Source organism: Euprymna scolopes, chromosome 46 (assembly GCF_053919585.1).
Source record: "Euprymna scolopes isolate OS-2025 chromosome 46, ASM5391958v1, whole genome shotgun sequence".
Lineage (NCBI taxonomy): Eukaryota > Metazoa > Mollusca > Cephalopoda > Sepiida > Sepiolidae > Euprymna > Euprymna scolopes.
In genome coordinates this window covers 1,676,399-1,698,543 of record NC_136527.1, presented here as the reverse complement: position 1 = coordinate 1,698,543, position 22,145 = coordinate 1,676,399, and the positions used below count along the sequence as shown (strand labels likewise).

The following is a 22,145-nucleotide window of genomic DNA, read 5'->3' as shown; positions in this document are numbered from 1 at the left end:
AACTCTGTTCCGTTTGGCTGTTTCTCACCTGACTACAACTTGGATGTCTTCAAGTCCAACACAAACAAGTTCCTGATGAACTGCTCCCTTAAGTAAGACACTTTATCAAATCTCCATTACTAACAATTACTACGATACTATCCCATTGATTACTGTACACGCAATAACCCTTATCCCCGAGTGGCCTCTGCGCCTTGATAAGTAGTGACTACCATGTAAAAAAAAAGACTATACATCCTATAAACTCTAACTAAGGACACAGAAGTTGACACGATCTCATGGCAAGAAAGAAGAAAAAAAAGAAACAAAATACTGAGGATGGCGTGTGACTCCGAAATATATTTAAATTATAAATTTCAAACAAGTAAAATATTTATTTTCATAATATTGCGTTGTAATTTGGCTTTCAAGCGCGCCTGACGCGTATTTTATTTTATTCAAATTAAATCAATGCTTCTATAACGGAACTCACACCCTGACATATACAGATATATTTTTATTAATATACACAAATTGCCAAGGTTGTGACACTGGGAATGCTAATGTGTCGGACTTAATAAATTGTTGCTTCCCACAGAAGAAACCAATCCTCAAATGAAGTAAAATAAAAAGTTTTTTCTTTTGCCCTTTCTTTAAATTAATAATATTTTAATTTAAGTAAACAGAACACATCACCAACATGACCTCCAACAACACCAAAGCCAGTCTGATCTTTTTTCTTATGTCATATGATACTCCCCTCCTCTTTTTTTTAAATATTATGAAATTTTATTATTTTTTCTTTTTTTTACATAGGCGTCACCACTTATCAAGGCCGATAGGCCACTCAAGGATAAGGGTTAAAGAGTGTAGAGTAGTCAAAAGGACAATATAGTAATCGTTAGTAATGGAAATTTGGTAAATTTGATAACTTAAGTGGAACGGCTCATCAGAAACTTGTTCACGTTGGGCTTGAAGACAACCATATTATAGACAGCTGGAAAGCAGGAAAACGGAAGACAATTCCACAGGCGTGCAGTTCTAAGAAAGAAGCTTTGATCATGGAATCTATGTTTAGGTTTAGGCACAGATAAAAAGTGGGGGGAATTATTGATAATGTTTTCAGCTAGACGAGTGTTTCTCGTGAAAGTTTGGTGAGGGGGGACCATAGATTGAAGCTCAGTTGAACACTTTCCATGAAAATAATGATAAAGCAGAGACAAACTCGCAACATCTCTTCTGTGAGATAGAGGTTGCAGCGAAGAGAAAAGGACATCTCCCACCAGGCCACAAAATCTATTTTGAACCCTATCAAGGCAGGACAAGTCTTTTCTAGCAACTCCTGCCCATATGTGGCAACAGTATTCCATCCTTGGACGTATCTGGCTCTTATATCGATAGAGAATTGCATCAGCAGTGAGATATCTACTGGATCGATAGAAGGATCCGACCATTTTTCCAGTGGCCTTGGCAACAGATTTGATGTACGTATTCCATTTAAGATCAGGAGTAAAGGTCAAGCCCAGAAGCCTGTCAAAACTTGAGGTCTCCCCAAGACGAGAGCCATTCATTTTAATTGATGCCAGATGGGGATCAGAACGTTGATGATGTAAAGATTGAAAGTAACCAGACACTCCTTAAAGACTGGTTTCTTTTCTGGAAAGCAACATTTATGACGTCATCTGGCGAGGACTTGTGCTTTTAACCGACCATCTGTTCGAAACATTAGCATCTCCAGTGTTTCGCCCTTATTGTAGAGAACTCTAAGTTGATATAAGTCGGTCACTTAAGTTTACATGTGCAGATCATGATGTTATAATCATAAGACGACTTGATATAAATGCTAATTTCAACTGTATTTATCGCGGTTAAAGTTGTCCGTGTGGTTTGTTTCTTACTAATGGAATAAGAGATGGGTTCGTGATCGGGTTCAAAACTCCCAACTGGTTGTAATTGTAACAGCTTGCTCTGATGATTCCCGAAAGGATGAAACACTAGTGTTTCTCGGTATTTAAAAACAATTAATATATACATAAAGACACCAATCAAAGTTCCATACCACCAACGGACTTTATATACACCGGACATAGCAATAACTTGGTTGCAAATTAATTATGTAATGAGAGAAGGAGTGATAAATGAATAAACAGTTCAACATTTCTCTACTTGATCATACCCGTTTATTTGTTTGTTTTTCTTTTCTTTACTCTTGTGATTCCGGTCCTTTCTGCATTGTTTTTGACTTTTAAGACTTCCATATATTTGAATAAAATAAAATACGCATCAAGTAGGCGAGGACTTGTGCTTTTAATCGACCATCTGTCCGAAATATTAGCATCTCCAGTGTTTCGACCTTGGAAATCTGTTTCTTTCTTATTGTAGAACACTCTAAGTTGATATAAGTCGGTCACTTAAGCTTACATGCGCAGATCATGATGTTATAATCGCTTTATATAAATGTTAACTATTACATGTAATTTTTTTTTTTTGTTTTTTACACGGTGGTCAGCACTTATCAAGGCCCGGAATCCATTCAGGGATAAGGGTTATTGCAAGTACAGTACGCTAGTGTGGAGATTTGATGAAGTGTTTACTCAAGGGGGCAGTTCATTAGGAATTTGTTAACGTTGGACTTGAACACATCCAAGTTGTAGTCAGGTGGGAAGCAGGCAGACGGAACAGAGTTCCACAGGCGTGCAGTTCTAAGAAAGAAGCTTTGTTCATGGAATCCACGTTTTGATTTAAGCACAGATAAAGAGTGGGGGAAATTTTTCACAGTGGATTCAGCTATGCAGGTGTTTTTCGTGAAAGATTGGTGATATGCAGATAAACATTCCTTTTAATTAATTCGCTATTAGTTTTGTTTTCGGTTTTCTTATAGGACTAGCGAGGGGTACCCGGCATTGCCCGGGTGTTTGGAGGTGTGTGTTGGGGAGGTGGGGGGGTTAAAAACCGTTGGCCGGGTGTTTGGAGGTGTAAAAGAAAAAAAAAGTTTTAGTAGGAAGGTAGGCTTGAACCTGGAAGCTATGACGCAAAGGTGAAAAGGAAATGCGGAAAAAAACCTGAGACCTCTAATTGAAGGAGATCACATGCATTAAGATTTTAATTAATGCTTTGCGCTATTCACAAACCCAGAGGTTATCTAAAACTACCGCAAAAGGAACCCATTATTATATTCAATCGACTATGGTTTTCTTGGCCCTGCTGGTGCCAAAATGTTCATTGTATGTTTTGTTGCGATCCAATACGATAATCGATCTTAATGGCATATCTTGCTATTGATTGATCGATCGATAGGGAATAACCGGAATCTTCGTTACCCCTTTTTTACTATTCAAGCACATTTCGACTTTTTGCATAGTATATAATTCTGCAAGACAGACTACAAAAGAAAATAAAAGAAAAATCAACATTTGCTAAGCAAATATTGAAATAAAAAATATCAAAAATATATTCTTCATGAAGAGATAAAAGCGAATCAAACTTTTTTTTTTTTTTGAAAAAACAAAGCATGACTTTGATTTCAAATCAGGAATTATAAGCAAACCTCTCAACGAAGTAACAGCAACGTTTTCAATTAAGGAATTCGACTGCAGTGTTTATGCAAACAAAGCTAATACCGGTGAGAGGAATTGATAAGCGTGTTAAGTTAAGGGTTATAAAGTGAAATTGACAGGAAGTTAAGTGGCGTGATGTTTGACCTAGTTTTGCGCTGCAAGCCAGTTACTGTTCCGCCCGCCCCATCATTCGCTTTTCAAAAACGCAGCGATGGAAAAATAGCTGGTAAAATTCGGGTAAATTAAATACACATGCGACCTCCGTTCTTAACTCATAGATATTACGATTTAGACGTGATATAAAAAGTTTTAAGAAGAAGCGAGCCGACCGAGAAGGCTGACGAAAAAAGCCTTTTGCAGACATATACAAAAAGTGCACACACACACACACACACACGTTCGCTTTTATATTATAGATGATCATCGTTAGTTAAGTATTACGTGTAATTATATTCATGCACATATTCTACATGATTTATACTTGCGTAATATTTGTGTAAAAAAATCTATAGTTAACTCAAAACTCTTTCTATATATATATTTATGTATGCATATATATATATATATATATATATATATATATATTTGTTTAAAAATTTGGCGAACAAAACTCCTCTGTCCGTTTTACGGCTACAGACATCAAACTTAATATATAGGGTATTTGAACCAATGCAAAACTTTATATTTGAGTTTTAAATCGGTGCAAAAATGCGAAAATAAAAAAAAAATTAAATTTGCCAGGTGAATATCGAACGACAGCATTATGTATGGCCTCGTAGTTTTTATGAAAAGGATAGAGGTGGGAAAGGATGCCATAGAGGCCAGAACCAAGAATACATGAAATGAATAATGTTGGAAGTGTGTAGATTATAATTAAAGACAGACGAATGTTGAAGATTGAGAACCGACTTTATTTACTACAAACAATTTGTATTAGGAGAGGCAAAGTGTTCGTAGCATGGAATGTGATTTAACAATGAATGTTCGTAAAATGTTTGTAGGTATGTATGAATTGACAAGGAATGAATGTTCGTAACCTGTTACTTATCGTTTTCTTTTTTTTTTTTTACACAGTGATCACCACTTATCAAGGCCCGGAAGCCACTCAGGGATAAGGGTTATTGCAAGTACATTACGTTTTTCACAGTGGATTCAGTTAGACGGTTGTTTTTCGTGAAACATTGGCGAGGGTGAAACAAAAATGTAGTAGGCAAAAAAAAATAAATAAATAAATAAATGTTCTGTCAGCAACAGTACAACTTCAAAATAGTCAATATCGCCCACCTCCAGAAGAGAGGGAATTCTTGTCCGTGATAACCGTGGTAAAAGAAGACACACTCCAATCGCCAGAAACACCCACACACACAGTTTGCAGGACACTGCCGACTCGTCTCTAGCCTCCTGCTTTTATAGTGGCCGGGAATTATCCATTTGCATAATCACATGAGACAGAAACGTGATTTTCCGAGAGTTGCATGGGGTAAATGCTAATAAAAAAACCCGGACGCCATCTTGGAATTCTCTTTTTCCCCCCAACTGGTGACACAACAGACGTACCCGAGGTAAGCTCTTTTTCCCCTCATTTTAGTTATTGCTACTTCTGCTACACTCCCCCCTGATCTCATGATCACAAATGGGGCAGGGGGGCAGTCGTCTCTGTCTGGTACTTCTCCGAAGAACCGGAGGCAGCACTTCCTCCCTGCCATCCTCCTCATCGCCATTATTGCCACCAGTCTGCTCCATAGGCGGTGTTTCACAATCAGGGCAGGGGGGCAGTATTCGTTTCTGTCGGGTACTCCTTCGTAGAGGCAAGACGGGTGGTCCTTGCTCCGCTTCTTCAGTATGTACATTATATGGCTCAAAATCCTCTTCGTCGTCCTGCATCATACTCTCTGTCTTTTCAGAAGACATCATACTGTCTGAGTCTCCCTCTTTCTCCGATGTAACAACATAATGGCGAGGGCGCAAATCCTTCACGTGACGAGGCACACCGTCCACCAAAATCGACTGAGGGCTGATCACCTTGGTCACCTCACCCTTGCCGAACCTCGTGGTACATCGATTTTGCGGTCTTCTGACCCATACGCGATCTCCAACCTGGTAAAAGCTGTTCTTGGGACCTGGGGACGCAGTTGCGAGATTGGTCTCCTTTACTCGAACTTCGTATTGATAAATCCTGTTGGCAGGCGCAGTGGAGGGAGATGTGTCGTCTCTTGGTGTGATGTTATACCAGTAGACAGCCTCCTGTATGGGACAACACATTCTAGCCGCTATTCGTTTCACTGTACGATGACATCGCTCCGCTATGCCATTCCCGGCTGGAGCGTATGCACAACGGAATCGCAAGTGAACTCCCCATTTACATGCAAATGCTTGGAACATATTGCTGCAGAAAGCTGTGTCATTGTCTAAAAGGAGTTCATGCGGCGTGCCACGCTCGAGGAACACTGCCTCCAACTGATGAATCACGCTTGCCGAGTCCTGCCTTGCCAATTTCCTCCAAATGGAGAAACGCGATGGACCACAGTCTGTTAAAGTTAAAAAATGGAAGGTGCCATAATGCGTGATATCCATTCCAATTCTCTGCCAATTCTCGTTAACTTCCAGCTTTCCCTTTTCCCACCTGACTGGCGCTGGGTCAATGGACTGACATTCCTCGCATTTCTGTATGACCGTTCTGACAGTTGCTTTTGTCGTGGTTGGACATCTTCTCCTGACAAAGTAGGTAGTGTGTCGCACCCCCGGATGTCCACTATCTTTGTGAATAGCCATGATTTGACTCTCATCCAGCTCGTCTGTGTGGACCGCGCCTATCACTGGGTCAAGACCGTTTTTCTTTTTCATTGCCTCAAACCACCGCTGTGGCACTCGTGTCAGTCGGTCAGCAATGTTTCGTGCTGATGGAACCAGCGTCACATCCACTGTCAGCCCGTACTCTTTCACGAGCTCCTTAAGAGTGCTTAATCGCCTCCTAATAAGCATCTCGCTTGCTGCTTTGGTGCGTACTCGCGCCTTTCCAGTTAGCGTGTCCGAGACCCAATGGTATACGCAAACAGAATCTGTCTTTATGTGTAGCACCTTGCTCTGCCACTGGAGAGCCAAATTGATGCCTTTCAATACGGCATCCAGTTCAGCCAAGTTGATATGTTGAGAGTCATCTTCAGGTCGCAGCCAACATGCATCTTCCAACACAGTTTCACACATCTCCAAGGCTGCCCCAATTGCTAGGGAGCTAGCATCGACCCATACATTCAGCTCTTTGCCGTCCACACACCAATTTCCCTGTGCCGGATCGTTCTGCTGTGCAGATTTTAAGGTTTCGAACATCATACGATGTAGTACGGCGTCCCTTGCTTCATCATCCCAGTCCTTCGTTACCGAACTTACTCTCCTTCTGAGTATTCCGCAAGCCACACGAAGCCAACCGCACACCGGAAAGTGCCCGACAAGTCGACCACACAGGGAAAAGATTGTTCGTCGCGTAACAATACTGGGAGCCTCCGGAATTGCATTTCCTTGCTTCCACCGCAGTTCATTGCGTTCCATCCTGACTGCCAATCCCAGCACCCGTGCACCGTCCTTCAACTGCTCCGGGTTCTTGCACTCCAACCCGAACTGCGCAAGGTGTTCTCTCACACGGGTCGCGGGCACCACGTCTTCATTGACAAAAATGTCATCAATGTAAGCAGATGCTGCGCGGCTTATAACTTCTTCCTGAGATAGTACTTCGCTGACAATTGCTCTCATTATCAAGGGAGCCACATTCAAACCAAACCCCAGACGGGTCAGACAGTATTTTTTCCCATCGATTTCCACAGTCTGGTATGGCCACAGTGTCTCATGGACCCGGACTTGTAGGTATGCTCTTCTGAGGTCCAGTAGAGACACGTTAGCACCTTTTTGTCTCCACTCACGCAGCTTAGCCGCACAAACATCTGCGTTGGCCGTAAATGCGTCTACGTAATGATTTAGCTCCCGGTAGTCCATTACTGGGCGCACTTTGGCTTTGTTCTGCTGTATCACAGCCATCAGGGGAATTAGACCTTTGGGGGGTCCCAATTTATCCTCTGGGTATGGCACGAGCCAACCATTATCTATCCAGGTGTGGAGCTCCTGCGTGTATTCTTCACGAATTTCTGCTGGCACTGGGTACTCTGACACTCGATTATGCAGCCTTTCAGGGGGGTGGTCCACAGACCATTTCCACAATGCGGTCCACGTTCGGTTTTGATGGTCAAAGGTAGCAGTGAAATCTGGTTCATCGATAGAAATGGCTGCGCATTTAATACTTTTCCTGGCGCCCAGCCGCACTGATCCTGTAGGCTTGACAACGACACCTCCTAGAGCTTTTATGGCGTCGATCCCTAGAAGCAAGTCAAATCCCAGTGGCTTGCCATGCACCACCAACACATCGACTCTGGCAGACACACCTTCATCAGTGGATACAGAGACCGTTCCAACACCGCAGCACGCATGGGACATTCCACCAATTGTGTTGACATTTACGTTTGTTTTTCTCCAAGACCAGCACCTGTCTGCATGTAAAATTGTCCTGGAGCATCCTGTATCAATAAGCGCCAAACATCGCGTCCCGTCAACATGGATGCTTATCACCGGGAGCGTCGTGTTCACATCTTGGTTGGGAAGGAGACTGGCGCTTATGCGTCCTCCCCTTGCTCGTTTCCCGAGCAGTTCCGAGCCCAGTGTCCACTCTCACCGCAACGGTAACACCGTGTTCCACGTTTTCGACAGTCCCTTGCAAGGTGGCCTTTAACATTGCATTTGAAACAGGTCACGTTAACAGGATTATTCTGGGCCCTGTTGTTGGGTGAGCGTGTGGCCGCAACCACATCCTGATTTTGTTCGCCAGTCGTCGTCAAAATTCTCGCTCTCGACATTAGCTCCCCCATGGTCAGGGCTTTGATGTTCGGCACCTGTTGAAGAGCAATTGAGATGGTGTCAGGGAATCCAGTGACAAAAATTAATTTTGTGAGTCTCTCTGAGCTTTCTCCTGTGAATCCGGCCAATCTAACCAACTTTTTTTTTTTTTTTTTTTTTTTTTTACACAGTGATCACCACTTATCAAGGCCCGGAAGCCACTCAGGGATAAGGGTTATTGTAAGTACATCACGTTAGTGAGGAGATTTTATGAAGTGTTTAATTAGGGGGGCGGTTCATTAGGAATTTGTTAACATTAGACTTGAAGACATCCAAGTTGTAGTCCGGAGGGAAGCAGGCAGACGGAACAGAGTTCCACAGGCGTGCAGTTCTAAGAAAGAAGCTTTGCTCATGAAATCCGCGTTTTGATTTAGGCACAGATATAGAGTGGGGGAAATTTTTCACAGTGGATTCAGCTAGACGGGTGTTTTTCGTGAAAGATTGGCGAGGGGGGACCAGGGATTGGAGTTCAGACGAGCACCTGCCATGAAAATAACGATAAAACAAAGATAGGCTCGCAACGTCTCTTCTGTGGGAGAGGGGTTGCAGGGTAGAGAAAAGGGCATCCCCCACTAAACCACGAAGTCTATTTTGTACTCTGTCAAGGCATGATAGGCTGTTTTTGGCAGCTCCTGCCCAGATATGGCAACAGTATTCCATCCTTGGCCGTACTTGGCTTTTATATAGATAGAGAATTGCATCAGTAGTGAGATATCTTGAGTGAGATAACTGCCTGATCTTGTTGGCGTACACATCCACACGTTCACCAGCCCATCTAACCATAGTTATTTTTCTATATGCTGCAAACGCGTCATCAGTAAATGCCTCCTTTAATCGAGCCTCAATCTGATCTATTTTCTTTTGATCGTCCTCCTCCATTTCCATGTAGAGGGCCAGCGCATCGCCTTCCAGGTATAAAGGTAGCAGACTCGCTACGTCATCCACCTGCTGAAGTTGTGCGACAAGTCTCACTTTTTTCAGCCACGCTACAACGTCTCCCTCGCCAGAGAACGGCTTGATAATATCACTGCTTATCCGCACCTTTGCCATATTCGGGCCGAAATAGCTTGAAACAAAAATGTAGTAGGCAAAAAAAAATAAATAAATAAATAAATGTTCTGTCAGCAACAGTACAACTTCAAAATAGTCAATATCGCCCACCTCCAGAAGAGAGGGAATTCCTGTCCGTGATAACCGTGGTAAAAGAAGACACACTCCAATCGCCAGAAACACCCACACACACAGTTTGCAGGACACTGCCGACTCGTCTCTAGCCTCCTGCTTTTATAGTGGCCGGGAATTATCCATTTGCATAATCACATGAGACAGAAACGTGATTTTCCGAGAGTTGCATGGGGTAAATGCTAATAAAAACCCCCGGACGCCATCTTGGAATTCTCTTTTTCCCCCCAACTGGTGACACAACAGACGTACCCGAGGTAAGCTCTTTTTCCCCTCATTTTAGTTATTGCTACTTCTGCTACAGAGGGGGGACCAGATATTGGAGCTCAGACCAGCACCTGTCATGGAAATAACAATAAAACAAGGATAGGCTCGCAACGTCTCTTCTATGGGAGAGAGGTTGCAGGGTAGAGAAAAGGGCATCCCCCACTAAGCTACGAAGTCTATTTTGTACTCTGTCAAGGCAGGATAGGCTGTTTTTAGCAGCTCCTGCCCAGATATGGCAACAGTATTCCATCCTTGGACGTACTTGGCTTTTATATAGATAGAGAATTGCATCAGTAGTGAGATATCTTCTGGAGCGGTAGAAGGATCCCACCATCTTTCCGTATTTTTTGGACGATGGAGAGGGTTAGGGTAGGCAGGTCATCCTGCTGTCGGTGATGCGTGTCCTGGCTTGTAACTGGAAGGCGAGTGACCTCTTTCATCAGCGCTAGCAGCCCAGCGTCTTCGTCTTCTTTCTCCTCCTCTCTTCTTTGGTTTGTGTTAATTAGACATCGTTTAGAATTGAAGGCGTTTAGCCCATAACATGAGAGCATAGTCGGCTTCAGTTCACTGGTGCCTTATTTCTTTTTCTTCATCATCTCTTTAGGCCGGGTGGGAGAATCCGTCTGTGCGTTCACTGACGCAGCAGGGCGAATCTCCTCTTCCCACTTTTCGGTTCCCTCAAATACCCTCATTTTATAGTGGCAAACTGGCTCCCAGCGACTGTGATATTTGAAGTGTTTATTTTAGGCACGGAGCTCTGTCATTGGTCGGTAATTATTTTGTGGTTATCTTATTTTTTTCTTCCCAAGCGGAAGCGATGCGTGGAGCCATGTGCAAAAGACCATTTTTCATTTTGTCTCTCATGGTGGATGCGTTAACATCCGGTTCGCTGCTAATTCTCATCATGTTCCCACATATGAATATGCATGCGTAACGTAATAGCTATTGGTTTGTGTTTTAATTTTTAGCCTTGCAACAAACATGTCTTCATAGCTCCAGTATAATCGTCAAAGGAAAAAGTAAATCGTAAGCTAAATGTTTTGGTTTCGATTCTCGGTGATGGCGCAGAAGTCATCTTTTTTTTAACTTTTTAAATCATAACTATATATATGATATAAGGTACTTGTACAGTTTAATCAAGACATTAAAAAATGAAAATATCGAGAAAAAAAGTTTAAATTTTACGTATCCTTTATAGAATGAAGTTCTCCGAAAAAAATTTCATTTAATTTCATCAAGTAGTTTTTTTGTTTTTTTTACAGCGAAAAAACAATTTGTTACAATACCGAGCAAAAGGTTCGATTTTTAGGAAGAAAAGCTAGTAATAAAGATGGGGGGGAGTGTCGGCACTTTAAACTGAGTTATCTCTCGTGGCGTTTCTAAAATCCAAACCAAAATTTTTTTTAAATCCAAGATGTCTGCCTTTAACGCGCTGTCATAAAAACGTGTTTTTCCGCTGTAAAAAAAAAAAAAACTACTCGGTTAAATTAAGTGAATTTTTTTTTTCGGAGATCTTCAGTTCAAAACGGATACGTATAATATAACCTTTTTTCGATATTTTCATTTTTTTTATTGTCTTGGTTAAACTGTACAAGTACCTAATATAATAATAAATACGAAATCTGCATCAACACTATTAGACTTAAGCGTATATTATGACCGGGCAATGCCAGGCAGCCTGCTAGTATATATATATATATATATATATATATATATATATATATATATATATATATATATATATATATATATATATATATATATATATATATAATTTAAAGGAGATTAGAATAATAGTCTAAAGAGCTAAGTGTATTTTAATGTAACAGTGAAATTACTAGTTTAATTAAAATACAGGAAATGCTCGTTGTAATTTAGATATATAATAAGCTCGATAGTTAAATGTCCTAGAGCTAATTCAATATTAAGTAATGTGATTTACAATTTAAAATTTAAAAAAAAAAAAAAAATTTTTAAATTTAAAAATCAAATTTTAATTAAATTAAAAATCAGTTTCATAAGAAGGAACAACAACAAAGTCAATTATCCGTACGATCGTTTCGGAAATCCGTGCTTTTTATTTGTGGTATACATGAAGTTATGTAGAACAATTATATATAGTTTTTTTGGTAAGCACGGTCTCCTCATCAGCAAATTTAGGAGGATTTTTATTGAATTTAAAAGACACCATAAATAAACCTAGCATAAAAAGTAAGGCAGATGAATCTGAAAAAATTGAAATAAAAGGTTTGGATTTAAAATTTATAAGAAAATTCATATGGGTTAGAGATAGAAATGAGTAGAAAAATATATATTTTTTGAATTTACATAATAAATTTGATTTTAAAATATATAGAGATAGTTACCTTTTAGTTTTTCTTTTTTTGAAATCAGGAACTGTGTTTAAAGTAGTCATTTAGATGTTTGCTATAGCTTTTTATTTTATTGAATGATGAATTTTAAAAGGGCGACGCTCGTGCAGTAAATTGTTTCGTTAGCGTATTTTGATTTAAAGACGCTACAGTTAATATATATAGAGAGAATATTTATTTTGCAAGTTTTTAAGGGGAGATAATTGTCATGTGTTATTGACTTTATTTATTATTTGATTTACGGGTCTAAGGGAGGTAATTGGTCTAACTTAATTTATTAAAAAAAAAAAATTGTAATCTATTTTTACTAATGAGTAATTTTTAATGATTTAAGGTTGTTTATATTTATTAAATTTAAACCAACGTTTATGATTACATGTCAGAAGCTCGTGTCTTGAATTTACTAGTTTGGTTGTACTTTTTATATCTTCATATTTAAAAATTTTTAGGGTTTCTTTTGTACATAGTGCACAAAATTTATCTCCTGGTTTATATGATTTGCAAGTCTCAATTATTTGCCATTTTAAGTTGAAAGAAATATTGCTATTTTTTAGTTGCCAAATATAGTTGGATGAACCATAGGATCTCCTTGTGTCTATTCTTACGTTTACGGGTTTTAGTTTGCTGCTTATTTGTATTATTATCTAATATTTGTAGTTTGGTTTTATCTTTTTTTGTCTCTTGGTTATTTTTCTTAACTCGTATACGGGAAGACATTGCCATATTATATGTTATTACGCTCTTAATAGGTTTATTTTTAATGCAGTTTATGTTTCTATCATATATGCTAGTATATATATATATATATACATATATATATATATATATATATATATATATATATATATATATAAACTCTTCTAAACTAAAAAGAAACAAGAAAAAGAAAAATAACTCAGTGACTATCATTCGTTATTTACCACGACCGTCTAGCTCTATTTGAGTGGGGCGTTATTTAGTTAGTTGGATGAACGGATTTCAACTAAAGCTTCGCTGCCTACACAGTCAACGTAAGCATAACACAGACGAAACAAAATGTTTTTGTTCAACAATGAAGGGAAGTAAGTAGCAATGACTATTGGACGTCGTCTAAGGGAGATAACTCTAAAATCAATTTTTATGTATATGTATTTTTATTTGTTTTTACGTAAGCAGTAATGTGTTCCTATTTACAATTTTGGCCTTTTGGCCAAGATCAAAGTGTAGTATCTGTTCTTCAGATGCTGCCATTCCATTTCTTGTTCTCTTTCTGAGACAGTTTTTATTTTTGTACCTTTTCTCCACGTTAAAAAACGACCCTAGTGTCTAACTCTGTCCCGTGGGGAGGCATTGTAAATGGGTACAATGCCTCCCCACGGGACAGAGTTAGACACCAGGGTCGTTTTTTTAATGTGGAGAAAAGGAACAAAAATAAAAATTGTCTCAGTCGTGAAGGATTTCTCCTCCACTGACAGAGAACAAGAAATTGAAGTGTAGATCGGAAGAACAGATACTACACTTTGATCTTGTGTTCACATAAGCAGTAATGTGTTGCTACACAGTCACGACCATGTTTCGGTTAGCTAGTTTTTAGTTTTTCAGTTTTTATTTAAACATTACACTTAGTCATAGAATGGTAGATTATGATTTCCAAAAAGAGGAAAGCGGCATAAGTAAATAAGAGCAGGAAAATAGGTTTGGTGAATTAGCAATGACTTTGTATCTTTTTTTTTATTTATTTATTTTTTTTATTTTTTTTTTATTTATTTTTTTTTTTATTTTTTTTTATTTTTTTTTTTTTTTTTTTTATTTATTTTTTTTATTTAGGTTTGGTGAATTAGCAATGACTTTGTATCTTTTTTTTATTTATTTATTTTTTTTATTTATTTTTTTTTATTTATTTTTTTATTTTTTATTTATTTTTTTTTATTTATTCATTTTTTTATTTATTTTTTTTATTAATTTTTTTTATTTATTTTTTTTTATTTATTTTTTTATTTATTTTTTTTTATTTATTTATTTTTTTATTTATTTATTTTTATTTATTTTTTTTATTTATTTATTTTTTATTTATTTATTTTTTATTTTTTTTTTTATTCATTTTTTTTTATTTTTTTTTTTATTTATTTTTTTTATTTATTTTTTTTTATTTATTTATTTTTTTTTTAATTTATTTTCTTTTTAATTTTTTTTTTTATTACATTTTCACCCCAAACAAGGCACACTGCCACCCTAGTGTAGGGGGCTACTATCAGGGGAAACATCTACTGGGGTACTATGTAGGGATTTGGGCAGCAAGATGTCGGTTCACGTTACACTTGAACTTCTGCACGTCAGTACTGTTGAGGAAGCAGGGACCTGGAATGGAATTCCAGAGTCTAGCGGTTCTGGGGGAGAAACTATTGGAGTAAAAAGATCTTTTACATCTAGGGATCTCTACAGTGTGGGGGTGGGATTTAGCTGCCTGTCGGGTTTGTCGAGGGTGCTACACACTGGCAATCCCTAGATATAGAAGATCTTTCTACTCCACTAGTTTCTTCCCCAGAACCGCTAGACTTTGGAATTCCATTCCGGCTCCCTGCTTCCCCAACAGTACTGACGTGCAGAAGTTTAAGTGTAACGTGAACCGATAGCTTACTGCTCAACTCCCTACATAGTACCCCAGTAGCTTATGTCCCTGATAGTAGCCCCTTACACCAAAGTGGTAATGTGACTTGTTTGGAGTGAAAATGTAACAAAAAAATGAAATTAAAAAAATTATTTAACTTCAAAATTTAGCTGAATTTGTCAGCTTCCGAATGTCGCCGTGAAAAGATTTTTCATTATAACATTTTTTTTTCATGTGCACATTTTTTTTTTTTTTTTTCCTTTTGGAAATTAACTTTCAAATACAATCCAAACGTAGTCGGAAACCTTCAAAAGATTATGAGAAACCGGCTTGTAAAACTTTGTCCCTTTATTTATTTATTGATTTATTTATTTATTTTATTATTTATTTATTTATTTTTTTTTTATTTACTTTTTTATCATTTTTTTATTTATTTATTTTCATTATTTATTTTTTATTTATTTTATTTTTTATTATTTATTTTATTTATTTATTTATTTATTTATTTCAATTTTTTATTATTTATTTTTTTTATTTATTTTTTTATTAATTATTTATTTTTCATTTATTTATTTTATTATTATTATTTTTTATTTATTTTTTATTATTATTTATTTTTATTATTATTTATTTTATTTATTTATTTATTTATTTTTAATATTATTATTTTTATTATTTTTATTTTTTTCGGACATTTTTGCCCGTACTTATGTATCTATTTACTATGCCTCCCCACGGGACAGAGTTAGACACCAGGGTCGTTTTTTAACGTGGAGAAAAGGTACAAAAATAAAAATTGTCTCAGTCGTGAAGAATTTCTCCTCCACCGAAAGAGAACAAGAAAATGAAAAGAACAGATACTACACTTTGATCTTGACCAAAAGTAACATTGGCGAAACGAAATCTTTTTATTGAACAATAAAGGGGAAGTAACTAGCAACGGATTGTGCACGTCATCTAAGGGAGGTAACTCTAAAATCAATTGTATAACAATTTTTAAACTTCAAAGTAAAAACGAAAACTTAATTTTAATCGGTTAAGTATATAATAAAGGAATAAAGGTGCTTGTGCAGTTTAGCAAACGCATCAAAATACGAAGATAAAGAAAAATATTTATGATGTACGTGCCCGTTATGGAATGAAGTTATCATTTTAAAATTTCGGGCATTCCGGCATATCCCTCGAGACATTTCATTGTTGCATAACCTCCCCTGTTTTCTAGACGGTGATAGACGATTCGGCGTCCCCTGACGAAACATATTCCAACAGATATTATGTAATATATGATACGTAATATTATAGTATCATTTTTAATTATTTATTAACATCTTATATGAAAATAAGTGGAACACTGGAACACTATGAACAATATGAACAATTCTTATTTTTATTTTTAAAAAATGTGTAATTTTATTCCTTGTTAAGCTAACTTTCCATTTTATATGAAACATTATTTAAAGTAAATAAATATGTTTTTACAAAAAATATAATTCTTACACTAAACTACTTATGACAATACAAATACTACTACTACTAATACTACTACTACTACTACTACTAATAATAATAATAATAATAATAATAATAATAATAATAATAATGAGGGAAGACGTGGCTGGTTACCTTTAATGCATCTAAAACCAAACTCCTGTCCTTGCATCATTGCTCTGATCCCCATCTGGCATCAATTGGGATGGGTGGCTCTCGTCTGGGAGAGGCCCCGTGTTTTGACAAGCTTCTGGGTTTGACCTTTACTCCTGATCTGAAATGGAACACGTACATCAAGTCTGTTGCCAAGGCCGCTGGAAAGATGGTGGGATCCTTCTACCACTCCAGAAGATATCTCACTACTGATGCAATTCTCTATCTATATAAAAGCCAAGTACGTCCAAGGATGGAATACTACTGCCATATCTGGGCAGGAGCTGCTAAAAACAGCCTATCCTGCCTTGACAGAATACAAAATAGACTTCGTGGCTTAGTGGGGGATGCCCTTTTCTCTACCCTGCAACCTCTCTCCCACAGAAGAGACGTTGCGAGCCTATCCTTGTTTTATCATTATCGTTTCCATGGCAGGTGCTCGTCTGAACTCCAATCTCTGGTACCCCCTCGCCAATCTTTCACGAAAAACACCCGTCTAGCTGAATCCACTGTGAAAAATTTCCCCACACTCTTTATCTGTGCCTAAATCAAAACGCGGATTCCATGAACAAAGCTTCTTTCGTAGAACTGCACGCCTGTGGAACTCTGTTCCGTCTGCCTGCTTCCCACCTGACTACAACTTGGATGTGTTCAAGTCCAACGTTAACAAATTCCTAATGAACCGCTCCCTTAATAAACACTTCATCAAATCTCCACACTAACGTAATGTACTTGCAATAACCCTTATCCCTGAGTGGCTTCCGGGCCTTGATAAGTGGTGACCACTGTGTAAAAAAAAAAAAAATAAAAAATAAAATAATAATAATAATAATAATAATAATAATATCTGTAAGTCCTCTATATCTCTCCTATACCCTTCCCTATCCCTCCCATTATCCAATCACCCCCCCACACACACACACACACAAAAGAATGATGCCAAATAGCCAAGAAGGGCCAAGGATGATGAAAAGACCGAGGAGAGAGCACCGCTGGATAAGTGCGAAGAGAACTGGGACCTTGGGGCGGTTTATTGACACTCAAATTCCAGTGGAAATCGATGGTGGGCGGCTGTTGCGATAATGCAAATTCACTTGCAAATGTTATCAAAAGAGGTTAAGAGCACTGGAAAACTGGAGGGACTTGTCACTTAGCTTCCAGAGAACACCGTAGACTATTTTAAAGGAGAGATCCTTTATGACCTGTGTGAAAGCCCCTTGTGAGCCAATAATAATAATAATTCGTTTAAGAATGTGAGGAATTTCTTCAGTTAGAAGCTGTTGAGGGGGGGGGTGCTTGTTTTTTTTTTTTGTTTGTTGTTTTACAAAGGAAAAACAAATTTTAGTGACATCAACGAGAGGGGGGGGCGCCACTGAAGATAAGTCCGTCTAACTATTGAAGTTTGTCAAACCGCACATGAAGTTCTAATAATGTTATTACTAAATTTTGAAATGATTTCTTCAAAGACAAGTTTTTAGTTTTGTGTACGGAAATTGCGTCGGTGTGGACAACATATGTACGCACAATCGAAACGTTCCTTGTACAGCCACTTTAAATATTTGTGGCGAGTCGCTACAGTAGTTTATTAGGTAATTGTGGGCTGGTAGACCAACACAAAACCTACTTGTGCGTACAACAATGGCCACCACTTATAACATAAAATATCGTATTTAAATTTTTTGTAAATAAGTAGCTTTCCAGATACTGAGCAATGTAATACTTTATGTTATAAGTGGTGGCCATTGTTGTACGCGCAAGCGCGCATACGTTTGCGTGCGCGTGAGGCAAACATCTGGCCGCAAAAATATGCGGCAAAATTATGAACAAATATGGCCGCCGCGTTACATTACTACATGAAACGTGCTGAAAAGTACATTTTCAGTATCGTGAAAACTAGTTGCCGGCTCCAATTCTAAATGCGATATTCGTTTTCAGCATACCTGAAAACCACTTGGCCACAATAAACATTTATTTGAAGCTTCTTTTAAATGGTACAAAAGTTATGATGATAATATTAAATTAGATTACAACAATTACTTGGCCTTCGGGACAAGATCAAAGTGTAGTATCTGTTCCGGCAGATACTGCAGGCTATGACTAGCAAAGACCAGATGTGGGGGCAACCCTACATGCCTGACCTTTAACCAGCTCCCATTTCCCACCTCTCGGGAGCTGGTCCCCTTTTTCCCTTCCCCCTCCCTTCACTCCTCACATTAAAAATCGGCCTTGTGCCTAATTTGCTCGGTGGGGGAGCAAATAAACACCATCTGTTCCGGCAGATACTGCAAGCTATGACTAGCTATGACTAGCAAAGACCAGATGTGGGGGCAACCCCACATGCCTGACCATTAACCAGCTCCCATTTCCCACCTCTCGGGAGCTGGTCCCCTTTTTCCCTTCCCCCTCCCTTCACTCCTCACATTAAAAATCGGCCTTGTGCCTAATTTGCTCGGTGGGGGAGCAAATAAATACCATCTGTTCCTCAGATGCTGCACTTCTATTTCTTGTTCTCTTTCAGTGGAGGAGAAATCCTTCACGACTGAGACAATTTTTATTTTTGTACCTTTTCTCCACGTTAAAAAACGACCCTGGTGTCTAACTCTGTCCCGTGGGGAGGCATAGTAAATAGGTACATCGGGTTATATAGGGGGGGGGTAAATCTGTTTTGTGCGTTGGAGGTACTTAAAGAAAATGAAAGAAGTAGAGGAAGGAAAAAAGAAAGAAAGGAAGACGGAAAAAAGAAAGAAAGAATTCTTGGCCTTCATTTGTGGATTTGGTCCTCTTATCTTGCTCTGCACGTGACAGTCATTTTCTTTGCGGTAGTCCTATTTGCTTTCGGTAGTCTCTCTCTCTCTCTCTCTCTCTCTCTCTCTCTCTCTCTCTCTCTCTCTCTCTCTCTAAATCGAAGTACAAAAAAAAAAAAAAGAAAAATAGTGTCAAGACAATTAAATTACGATCAAAAGGTCATCCATTAAGATTTGGATATTTATTTGTGAAAATTGAAAACAACGAAAACAAACAAACAAAAAATCCTGATCACATTCCAGTGCCTTTTGACTGTTTATTTATTTAATTTATTTATTTATTTATTTGTTTGTTTGTTTTTTACGAAGACTTACGTCAAAACTTAAGACTAAAACAGTCAAACGTCCGTTCAGATTGCAATACTGATTAAAAATTATGGCGACAAAGTAAGTGTTCATTTATTTTTGTTTTCATTTTTTTTTTTTTTTTTTGGTAAATTTTCAGATTAGGTCCACCTCCATAATTTTCTTTTAAATGACGACTTCTGTAGGTTTTGGACTATGCTGAATATTCAGCTCGAAAAACAGTGTTTACCGATGTATTGGAAAATTAAAAATGGCGCTCGACTTTCTTGAACACGGTAAGTTTGGGAAAATGAGTAAAAAATAAAAAATTATACAACATATTGTTAAAACCCAACCGAATATATGTTCGCCTATGTCACGGTAATATATATTGAGCTAGTTTCTATCAGTATTTTGTATATTTTTTATTTTTTAACTCATTTTCCCAAACTTACCGTGTTCAGGAGAGAGTCGGGCGCCATTTTAAATTTCCAATACATCGGTAAACACTATGTTTTTCGAGCTGAATAAACATGTTACATTAAATAAAAAACATTTAAAAACATATCCAGTTAGGTAAAAAGTAACTTATCTTGCCTTTGATAACATTTATTTGTTATACATTTGTTTGTTTTTTTGACAACTTTTTCGAATCTGTGTGTACAGTAATACAAACCCATTCATACTTCGCGCATGTTTTTTTTTTATTATTTATTATATTTTCTTCACTAAATATTATTTTTGTTACATTTATTTTTTTCATACACGTTCAAATAATGCTCCTGGATATGACCTTAAACTATATCCAGTGGTGAGGCCCCATCTTGCGGACTTTGGGGAGTGTGGAGCCACCCTTTAATTGCCATTTCTCCCAGGTCCACTCTGACCCAGAGTGGTAGTACCTGTTAGGGTCCCAACTATGGCTTAAATAGAAAACGACTTGAAAACAACAAATATATTCTATTAAAAAAATTTCTTTCCAATCTTTGGATTCGGCATTAAATAACTTGAAAAAGGGTTGTTATGCCGTAAAACAACCAACCAACCAATCAAATATGATTTCGGCTCTTTTTTTTTTTTTTTTTTTTTTTTTTTTGCCTCAAATAGTACCTTCAAAAAAGTTTTGAAAATAAAATAAAAACAACACGAAATAAAAGTATGAATCAAATTTAATTCAAGAAAAAAAATAATAAAATACACGCTCGATTTAAAAAAAAAAAAAAAAAAAGTGTATGGGATATATAAGAAAAAGTGAAAGAAAACCTTAGGGAGCATCCATTAAATTAAAACCAGTTTACGCAGGGTCCACGTTCCTCGTGAAGAAGTACCTTACTTTTAGCTAGAAATTTCTACTCAATGATTTTTCGTAATTTTAATTTGGATATATTACTATTTTCGGGTTTGTATTACTGTACACATAGATTCGAAAAAGTTGTCAAAAAAACAAATATATAACAAATAAATGTTATCAAAGGCAAGATAAGTTACTTTTCTACCTAACTGGATATATTTTTCGTGTTTTTATTCAATGTAACATGTTTATTCAGCTCGAAAAACATACAATGTTTACCGATGTATTGGAAAATTCAAAATGGTGACCGACACTCTCTTTAACACGGTAAGTTCAGGAAAAGATGTTATAAATAATAAACTAGACAAAATACTGTTAGAAATTCGCTCATTATATGTTACCGTGATATAAGTTGACATATGGGCGCCATTTTGAATTTTCCAATACATCGGTAAACACTGCATGTTTTTCGAGCTGAATAAACATGTTACATTGAATAAAAACACGAAAAATATATCCAGTTTGGAAGAAAAGTAACTTTTGATAACATTTATTTGTTATATATTTGTTTTTTGACAACTTCTTCGAATCTGTGTACAGTAATACAAACCCATTTTATATTTTTTGGTTGTTTGTTTTTTTTTTTTTTCACCCACTTATAATAAAAATATATTTTTTAAAAAATTTTTAATACGTAAACATTTTTATCAATTAATTTTTTGGTATTTGTACAGTTTAATCAAGACATTAAAAAATGAAAATATCGAAAAAAAAAAAAAGTTATATTTTACGTATCCGGAAAAAAAATTGGTCAGTTTTTACGACGTGACCCAGTGTATTATAAGTACCTCAACCTCCCCATGTTAAGAATGGCTTTCGGAATAAACACCCCGCAACCTCGAAAGCTGTTCGTAACATGAGGGGTTTATTCCGAAATCTGTTCTTAACATGGGGAGGTTAAGGTGTTTATAATACGCTGGGGCACGTCGTAAAAAATTTCACTTGATTTGATCGAGTAATTTTTTTTACAGCGAAAAAACAATTTATGATACCGAGCAAAACGTAGCCATGTTTCGATTTTTAGGAAGAAAAGCTATGGTTTAACATTAGGAGAGGGATCTCTGCGCGTTGGACCGAGTTATCTCCCCGTGGCGTGTTAAAAAAATCCAAACATGGCTCCTTTGAGCGCGCTGTCATAAAAACGTGTTTTTCCGCTGTAAAACAAAAAACAAAAACAAAAAA

At 37.2% G+C, this 22,145-nt stretch overlaps 1 non-coding gene across 1 annotated transcript; it reads left to right on the top strand.

The window, feature by feature from the left end:
* Positions 1-13,464: 13,464 nt before the first annotated feature.
* On the top strand, positions 13,465-13,661 carry LOC145271782 (U2 spliceosomal RNA). The gene has a single exon (XR_013866119.1). It is a non-coding gene; the product is annotated as a U2 spliceosomal RNA (small nuclear RNA).
* The last annotated feature ends 8,484 nt before the right edge of the window (positions 13,662-22,145 follow it).